This window comes from Fukomys damarensis, unplaced genomic scaffold (assembly GCF_012274545.1).
Source record: "Fukomys damarensis isolate Sample0158 unplaced genomic scaffold, DMR_v1.0_HiC HiC_scaffold_27, whole genome shotgun sequence".
NCBI classification, from domain to species: domain Eukaryota; kingdom Metazoa; phylum Chordata; class Mammalia; order Rodentia; family Bathyergidae; genus Fukomys; species Fukomys damarensis.
The window spans coordinates 30,265,287-30,275,239 of record NW_022900939.1 but is presented as its reverse complement, the minus strand read 5'-3'; the positions used below and the strand labels follow the sequence as shown (position 1 = coordinate 30,275,239).

Below are 9,953 nucleotides of genomic sequence, written 5' to 3'. Positions count from 1 at the left end.
AATTTTAGGAAGTGGTTTTGCACAGCCATAGATGAGCAGAAGAGCCCTAAGAGCAAGAAGCAGGCTTCAAAGGCTGTATATTCCCAAAGAGGGGAATGCACACTCCTCTCCTACCCATGTTTCATATGTGGCCAATAAGGTGGAGACAGAGCAATCTCCTATTTGCTGGATCCATGGGTCAATGAAAATAATGGAACCTATTATATCTTGTGGAACTTATTAGAACACTGAACCAATAATGGCAAGGTGCCCTCCTGCCATATTGTTCCTTCCTATAATCCAGCTGACTTTGGACTGAAACCTCTGAAACCATGAGCCAAAATAAAACGCTCCTCTTTTAAGTTGTGTCAGGAATTTTGTCCCAGCAATGGAAAGCTGACTAATACAACCTGTGACCGGATATCCTACTTCCTGATGAGCACTGGGCAACACAGAGAAAATGATTTTTCAGTATGGTTTATAAATGAAAGTCTTGGAAACAAGCTGTATTTCAGTACAGGAATGAATAAATGCAGTCGTGTGTGGCTTAATGATGGTATATGTCCTGAGAGATGCAACATCGGATGGTTTTACTCATTGTGCAGACATTGTAGAGGGCTCTTGTACAAGCAGAGTTGGCTGAGATGTCGGTAGGTCACATAAACCTGGGTGTTCCATCACAACCATGCCATGGGTGGTAGGTGACTATGAATGGTTTATTCCCATAATGATATTTACAAAGCAGTTCAAAGAAATGAACTAGAGCTGCATATATCAACATGGGTCAATAGCAAAAATATAATAATTCAGGGAAAATATGATAAAGCATGATACATAATGTCAATGATGTATAATTTTAAAAGTACCCATAGCTAACTTATTTTTAGATGCATGCTTTACAATGATTGTTTACAATCAGGTATAGTCCTAATTTAACCCAGGGTTTAACCTCACTAGCAAGAGGAAGGACTGGCAAATGATGGCAGGATTCTAGTTTTTATTTCTTCTTTTTTCCCTAGGGTCTAGAACAATAGCAACACAATGCTTTTATGTATCATATCTTGGCAGTAGGTGTACAAATGTCTAGTATATCATTTTCTGTTTAGGTTGGATTTAAAATGTTTCCTAATTAAAAAGAAAATTAGAAAGTGTATTCAGCCAAATCAGATCAATATAAGAGAAACTGAAAGTAACTGAATTGCTTGTGAAATATGACTATAATATTGCTTTAATTAGACTTTGTATTTTCCATACCCACACATACATTTACAATCAATGTTAAAATCTAAAGACCAGCAGGAACACATATGTGTTGGCAACAGATTTCTTATTGTTACAGGGAACAGTGGGTAACAGACCCTATTGAGTGGTCTGGTGGGTTTGAGGGTTGGATTCTACTGCAGGGGATCCAAGCAGGAATCCACCAGATCCAGTAAATAAGGAGTTGCTGAAAGCCTTCAAAGTGACATTATCTTTAGAGCATTTGTTTCTATTTTGGGGAGGCTACATTTCTGTACCCTTTATTCAAGTCCACTGAAAACTGCCTATTTTATTATTCATATTGTGTGACTACATATTGTTTACATTCATTCAGGGCAATCGGTACCTGTATATACCATATCTTGGTCATCTTTTTATTCCTTTACCCCCTTCCCTCCCCTCCCCTGATCCCCTTCCAGTCTCCAAAAAGTCCTCCTTTTTGTTCCCTACCATCTTTTTTTATTTTACCATTTTATTTATGTGTGAGAAATTCATTTTGTTTCCAATTCTTATAGGAAAAAGAGTTTCTATGTGAAGTCACTTTAATGGGTATATGTGAGGTCTTATCTTGGAACACAGTAGAGGAATGCTGAAGGCTAGGTGAATTCAGCTCCAGTTTTTCAAGGAAAATCTCTGGGACCACCAACCCTCACCTGTCTCTAGTTTCCCTGGTGTCAAGTGGACTGTGCTGGATGATCTTTATAAATAGAATCATATTTAACCTTCCTCCTTACTTACACCTTGAAGATGATTTTTTTAACAACTTATTCACTTGGTTATTTTAAACATAGTGGTTAGATATACTAGCTTTTCTTAGAGTTTTATTTGGGAATTTTCTGTTTCACCAGAAGAATAGTTGGATGTGAAGGGGTGCTTCATTGCTTCTCACTTTGTCTTACTTTTGGGAAAGTCATCAGAAACAGGCCAGGCTCTCGGGGAAACACTCAGAGACAGCTTTCTGGGAATCCAGGGGGCAGAAAGCCAGGAGGGAGACACTGGCCCAGGAAATAGGGAAGATGGGCCAGGGACAGAGCCTGGAGGGGATCCCCAGACTGTGGAGACTGAGGCAGGATGAGACCCGCACCCCTTACCTGCCCACCTCCAGGGTTCATGGAAAAGGAGGCTGGGACAGTTCGGGGGAGGCATTTGTTTGCTGTTGCTGTTGCTGGGTGTATAGTTGGCCAGACAGGCTTATCTAGGATTCAAAGATCTGGCTCCACAGAGCAGCCACTACGGAGACACCTCCCCAACCCATGGAGAGCTGTTCTTACCAAACCCCTGGGCCTACATCAAGTGCTTACACTGCAGGAGGAGCAGCTGGACATCTGTCTTCAGTGGGGCCTGCAGGCTTTTCACAGTACTCTGTTTCTGCACCAATAGACAGCCCCACCAGGTGGCTTTCCTGCCTCCTGTATTAGCCGTATCTTCGATTGCCTACATTTTGATGCTTTGACACCTCAGCCTTGCTGGCCTTCCAGGGACAGTTGTTCCTAGAGCTGGCCAATTTGTGGACAGTAAACAAATCCCCTTCTGAGCTCATGCCTTTTAAATACAAACCAACCAGTGTAGAGCTTGGGCCCTGCCACCTACCTTATTGGACTCTCATACTTTGGGCCACTTTCCATGGCCCTTGTTGCTCCAGGACTGGGCACCAGACAGACAGATGGAGCCCCTGCTCCCTAGAGCCTGGTGAAATCAGGACTCTGCTAGCCAATCCTAAACCTGCTTGCTCCGCGTTGCCTGTCCTTTCCTGTAGACCTTAAGGCTAGGCTCTTGCCTACCTTTTCTTCCAGCTCCTACTGCCTTCTGACCCACGCTGGTACTTTCTGAGTCACCCTGCGTGGCTGGCCTACCCGCTTCTCTTGGAACCTGGGAGTCCCAAGCCTATCCTCTTCTGACTGTCGGCCTTACTGTACCCCCAGTTTTCTACAAGCGCACTACATTTTGGAGCAGTGCTGGCCCAGATTTCAAATTCCAGCCACACTTCCTAGAAGGGGCTCCGCTGACACATCTACCCCTCACAAATGCCAAATCTTTGTTTTAAGCTTCGAACTTCTCAACTGAGCAGGAAGCTGTTGTTGTTGTTGTTGTTTTCATATCTCCACAACCCAGGAGATAAACATCACAGCCTTGAGCTTGGATAAAGAGTTATTTATTCTTCTTGGAAAAGCAGGGAGAGGGGTAGCCAGTCTTGCCTCAGTGTGTATGCCCCTGGGGAACTGTTATCACAATGTTGGCCTCTGAGAAGCTTCCTCAAATGGTGGCAGCTTCTAGCTCACTCTGTCCTGTGTAGCACAAACCACTTCAGAAACAGCTGCAAGACACCCAGCTGGGCTGAGACTGCCGAGCCCATTGCCCACGGACCTCCAGCCCTACATGGTTCAAAACTCACTGCCATTCAACCTCACCCCCACCCCAATGAGGCTTTTGCTAGACTTGCTCCATTTTTAAAAGACAAGATTTACACAGATAAAGTTGAAATATGAGTCAGCCAGTCTTCTCACCTCCATCACTGTACACGGCTAAAGTCAACAACAATCATGAACTTGGACAAACTGCCAGGAAAAGAATCCAAGTGAAGTTTCCCCTCATCTATCACATTTATTTTTCTTTGTTAGCACAGTCAGCACATTTTGGGGTTTTATTTTCCACCCCCCAAACAATGCCAAAATTCAAGCACAATGAATTCTCACAATACTTTATAGGGGCTGATGGCTCAGGAACAACTTCAAAAGACAATGAACCAAATGAAGATAAATTGACCCTGATTTCTGTGCTTGTGTTATGAGTTTTATGGATGAAGAGGGGAAGGATGTGTTTTATGGGACTTGCAAAGTAATCTTGTGTCATTTTAATTAACTAGAGCATGCAGCAAAAACACAGGCACGGAATGGGGCTTTTCCACTCTTGGCATCCCTAGGAGTTCTGTAAGGTTAGCTATGGGTCTGTTCTCTGGGGATTGTGTCCCTACAATCGATACACAAGCCCTCTGTGGAAACACAAAGAACTAATGATGCCCTATAAAACTACAACTCAAAAACATGGTACTAAACCATGATCCAGCCTTCCTATCCTTGAAGAAAAGGAATCTTGCTGTAGAGGTTTCCCAGGGCAACTCATGGACCTGCAGGTAATAGCTCCGCATGCAGACAGTATGCATTTGCCCTAAGTGGGTCTCCAGGCAAAGACAAAGGGAAAGAAGTTTGCCCTCAAACTCCTGCGACCACTCCCCTCCCCGCCCCGTTCCAGGTCTTCTGTCAAGGAATGGCTGGTTCCTTACCCAGCATGCTTTACATCTTTTTAGCAGAGGTGTGGTTTTACTCTTTGTGTTATTATTGCCAATCATAAAATGAGACTTTCCACCTTGCATTATAGACAGGTGACCAGCTCTAGCCAGTGACATGAACAGACACCAGGGGGAAGACTTCCATACCTTCCTTCCCCTTTTGGATTTGTTTTTGTTTTTGATTCTGGAATGCAGCTGTGATGGCAGCACAGCAGGCATATGAAATGCAGAGGAATACTTCAGGACACAGGCGTGGATGGAGATAGGAGAACCTTGAGGACGAAAGTCACGCTAAGGAGAAGGGAAATCTGAGAAACTCAGGCTGTGTCTAAGGGTGACCAAGTACAGAGCCAGGAACAGGCTGAGCCTTTCAGTCACCATGGAATCACTCCACCTCACTCAGAAGCCTCCTTAAATTCATATTAGGTGAGTGAAACTGAGCCCCTAACTCTTGGGAGCCCACTTTTGCAGAGTAGCCCAGCCCCGCACTACCCTCCCCTCCCACCACGCACCCGCATGCACCCACGCTCTCGCCCTTGACTCCTGGACGTCACCTGCACCAATGCTCCTGAGTTTGCTCTTCCCTTCATCCTCAGGGAAGACCCATTTCCGTGGCTGGTGGCCTGTTCTTAAGAAATGCCAGTGGGGTCAACTTCTAGTGTCTCTCAAATAAGACAAGCCTTGCCCCCACCCACTGCTTCCCCTTGATCTTCTGTCCCTTAGGGTGCTCCGCCTCCCTCCAGTGCTTCTGCAACTGCCCCATGCATGTCTTTCCAGACTCAGTACTGACAGAATTTCTTCTGAAAAGCTCCTCTGACCTTGCTGACTCTGACAAATGCTTGCTAAATAAACGAAGACATAAGTTATTCTAGAATATTCTTCAAATTTGCCTGGATGAAACTGTTGAAACACTTTGAAGTGTTTGCTCCCATAGTGAAATGCCTAAATTTGGTGACTCTCTTCTATGTAAGGGGACAGCAGAAAATGCTAACATCTTTAGCCAAATATAAGCTGGGTCAACAGTAAAAAGGCCACAGTGATCCACAGAATTGGGTAAAATAACTCAGCATTATCTTCACCCATTAAATTTTGGAGTAGTTTACTGTGCAGTAAAGGATAACTGATATGTAACTTTTCTCTCCCTAATTCTTTATTTCCCCACTAATCAGTCAACTCCAGCATATTTTGGCATCTGAAAGATTGGACAACAGTTTAAGGGCCTGAACAAGATGGATGCCTCCCAGCTTTGTGTGCAGCGATGGCTTCAGGGTAAAGTATTGGCCCTGTGCTGTGGAGACAGACAGTGTCAAGGCTGTGGGCCAAGAGGGAGGATGCTATATGGCCACAGCTCAGCTTCTCTAGGCCCCCAGTCTTTTCTGTCTCACAAGCAGTCTGAGTCCACACAGTGTCTTCAAAATGCACCACATGAAACAGGAAAGTTCAGACCCAGTCACAAAGGGGGCGAATCCAAGAGCATCTTCTAACTTGGCTTTGAGAAGGATATTTTGCTCTTACATGGTGTTTCAAGCTCTTTTCTGTTTTCCTCCACCCTGCAAGGGACTGGGAGGCACAACCCCCTGATTCCCCTACAATGGGCTTCCATGTGAGGCCAAGACGTCCTCTACAGAGCCTCAAACGGTCAGGCTGATTTCTAACCATTTGCTTAATAAAGTTTGCCTAAGACCCAGGGGCAGGTTTAAAATACAACCATCAGCACATCTTGCTTTCCAGACTGCAGCTTCATCTTCACGTCTTTTCATCTCTGCAAAGGAATTATTTTTGATCAAAAGCCACTGGATTTATAATTCTCTTTAATAAGCAAAACAGGAATGGGGAGTATTCCCCAAGCAAAGCCCACCAGCAGCCCAGGACACCCCCTCTTTACCCCAGTCAAAGACAGAGCCTCCAGATTCCCAAAGTGACTCAGCTGTCCTAATTAAACAATCGGCTCCACAGCACTTTCTGGTGACTTACTGAGCATATACTTTTAAAGGATCGGTCAGCTTTTAAACTTAGATGAAAAATATAGAAAATTTATTATACAGGTAGCCTAAAACCCTCTTAATATGTGATACATCTTGCAAGCTGAGAGGAAATCTAAATGTAGCCTCCCTGCCTCTCCCCCGCCCCCCAGGGGTTTGGCCTCTGCACATGTGGTTTTAATCTAGAGCAATGAATTCTGCAGACTCACGTCTCAGGCCGGTCCCTAATAATAGACTGCCTCCCCGCCCCCACATGGGCAGCGCCTGTGGCAGGGCCCCAGAAAAGCTCCATCACGGTGCAATTTGCCTGTCAGGCCTCATCTTGCAGCAGCTGCAGCTGATTAGGGCTCGGCCAGGGACCATGTTTTATTTATGACCCACCTCCTCCCTCTCAAACCCATCAGGGCACACTCAGGGAAGTAAACTTAGAGACGCATCTAGGGCTGGAGCTTGGGAAATGCACTTTACCCTCCTTCTTTGCAAGATAGCCATGGCCGCAGAGGCCACTGAGGGGCCAGCCGGACAGAAGCCCTGTTGCGGGCCCTGTGTGTGTCACACTCTGTGTGCCAGTGCTTACAAGTAACACATTTGGTTTTTCTTTGTCCGTTCCATGATCGCCTTGCAGCCATGTCTATTTCCATGTGGGGATGCTTGTTGATAAAAGCACTCCTGCTTGACACACACTAATAACATCCCTTCAAATACTGCCCGCATTTCTGCCCTTTCCTCTAACCAATGAGAGCCATTCTCAGCAATCAGTAACCTCTCCTAAACAATCCTTTGGGCCAGGGGGCCAACACCAAAGCTTAGTCATCTCTCAGCAGTCAGACTGAGACCAGAGCTGGCCCCTCACTCTCAGCCTCTCTGATTGCTTCTTGGACAAGCTGTCAGTTTGACTTCCCAACACGGCATTTCTGAAAGATAACGCTGCATCCTTTATCCCTCTCCGGAGATCCATATTTATTTTGAAGAGCTTCTGGCTCCTAATTAAGACAGAGAGAGTCACTTGGTCAAGGGCTTTATGGAAAAGACATTATGAGCCAGAGTATTCTTCTGTTGCCTGTGGTGTCTGAGGAAGAGATTTCCTTCGAGCTCCCTCTCAAACACTCAGGCCCTTATTCATGTTCAAGAGGCTTGGGCTGGGTACTCGAACATTCAAGGGAGAGAGAGCACAAGGCAGATCAGTAAGAAGAGAGAGAGAGAGAGAGAGAGAGAGAGAGAGAGAAATTAAGAAAAAACAGGAGTTCAGAGGACAGAAGAGAAGAGGATGAAGCGGTATGCTCTAGATCTGCGAGCTCCATCTCTGCCCCAAGCTAGAATTTATGCAAAAGAACGCATGCCACAGCAGGAGGCTGTTCATTCAAGTGCCTGCTTTTATGAAAGTATATAAAATTGGTTGTTCAAACAGGAATTTTGCAGGCATTTCCTGCAGGCCATGAAGAAAGGGAGAACTGTGCAGCCTTTCTGGGCCAGTTTCCCTCTAGGCGTCCCATGAGGACGAGCATTTCTGGTCTTGCCATCTAGGAAAATCAAAGGGCTACGTGCTGTCTCCTCCCAGTGATACCCTTTGAAGTTGTAGTTGCAAAGCTGCCCTAGATTGCCTCCTCCAGAGGGATGTATCCAACCCTGATGTAACATCCCTGCCTGTGAGCTGAAGAAATACAAACTGGGGTCCCCCTACCCCCAAGTTCCTCATACCAACTATTGTGAGCATGCTGTTCCTAGAACACAGACTGTGTTCTGGAGGGGTACAAAAAGTGAGGTGGGAGCCAGCTTTCTCCCAGGTTTGTGTGGGTGTGCGCCCAGTTGGTGCCCTCCTAGAAGCTGGCCACTTGGTTTGCAGACCCCCTGTTTGTTCTGTTTTTCCTTCCTCTGTCAGCTTGGCTGAGCTCTCTGCATCCTAACAGATAGCTGGCCTCCCTGGGGCCAGTCCCCGGATCAGAGCGCAGTCTGACTGTGGAACTGCCCTGGGAGTCAGTCTCTGTAGCAGGACTAATGGTCACCCGGCTGAGCCGATGCAGACAAGCGGGTCTGGAAAAGGAAGAGGGATGGGGTTCAGATGCAGGATCGTCACAGTGTGATTTCCTTGGAGGTCAGAGGTGGTTCTGCTGTGTGAAATTCGGGTCTTTAGAGGAGAGTTTGAAAAGCAATGGATTATATGACTTTCCAGAGCTCTGGCCACATCTTCTGTGTTTATGCTGAATCCAGGGAAAACACAGATTCTCCACTGACTCACCTTCTACTGCCACCTTCTGAATCTTCCCTTGCTCCAGGTAAACCAGGTACACTAGGTGTGCAGGGGTACCAGGGGAGTTAGAGTACAAGAGGCAAAGCATGCTCCAAAGGCACAGTATTTGCTGTATTTCCTTTTCCTTTGAAATAAGAATTTTTTTCTCTTCTTTCACACCCAAAATATTTAAAAAAGAAGAAATATTTCTATGGTCAACATAGATATGAAAAAAGAAAAAAGTCTCATAACTTCCCATTCAATAATCACTTTACATACTTATACTGTAGAGTGGCCATGCAATGTGTTCTTGATTTTATATATAAATGTGTTTCTGTATGCAGATATACACTCTACAAAGCTGGCATTATACAATGACAGATACATTACAGCTTCTTCAACAAATCTCTTGTTGCTGGACTCTTAAATTATTCCTCCCTTATTCATATATTCTGCTACTGATACACCTTCATTTGATTACTACTAACATAAAATATCTTTGCCAGGTTAAGAAGTGAAAGATGATCGCCCATTGTTTTAATTTACATTTTTGTGTGTGACTCACACTTTCATATTTTTCCCCCTTTTCCATTAATGTCTATCTATTAGACTCTCACATTTAGGGTATAAATCCTTTATCCTAGCGAGTGAAAAAACATGGCTTTTTGTCTTGCCATCTGCTAGGAGTGTTTGATCTACCCAAGTTTTTGCTTATTTGCTTTGTTCTAGGTTGGAGGAGAGAAGCCACATCCATTCTGATGAACGGAGACAGTGGAAGCCTTGATATGGAGGTGGGCATCTGGTGTGATGTCCATCTCCCGGGAGCCAAAGTAACATTAACAATGACAACAAATTTCTTTTATCAGAAAACTTAGGGCTGGGGATTTAGCTCAGCAGTTTGGTGGCCTGCCTTGCAAGCGCAAGGACGGGAGTTCAATCCCCGGTACCAAAGGGGGGAAAAAAATTAGCACCAAGGATACATAACAGTTAAGCAGAAGGGCTGCTTCCTGGGCTAGTGACCCTGACAAGCACATGGGTCCTGCCTTCAAAGGGCCACCCTTGGTTCAGTATCTGCTGTCACTGTCTCGAAATTCTTGACAATTTTGAACAGAGTCTACTCTTTCATTTTTGTACTGGGCCCACAAATTATGTATTTTTCATTTGAGAAGCATATAAGTGTTGGGGACCAAGGGTGAAATGCTGTAAATTTGAATAGGTC

General features: G+C 45.1%; 1 long non-coding RNA gene across 1 annotated transcript; it reads left to right on the top strand.

The window, feature by feature from the left end:
- Window positions 1-4,731: 4,731 nt before the first annotated feature.
- LOC117283511 lies at window positions 4,732-9,579 on the top strand. Its single transcript, XR_004514522.1, has 3 exons — window positions 4,732-4,951; window positions 5,695-5,794; window positions 9,464-9,579. It is a non-coding gene; the product is annotated as an uncharacterized LOC117283511 (long non-coding RNA).
- Window positions 9,580-9,953: the final 374 nt, after the last annotated feature.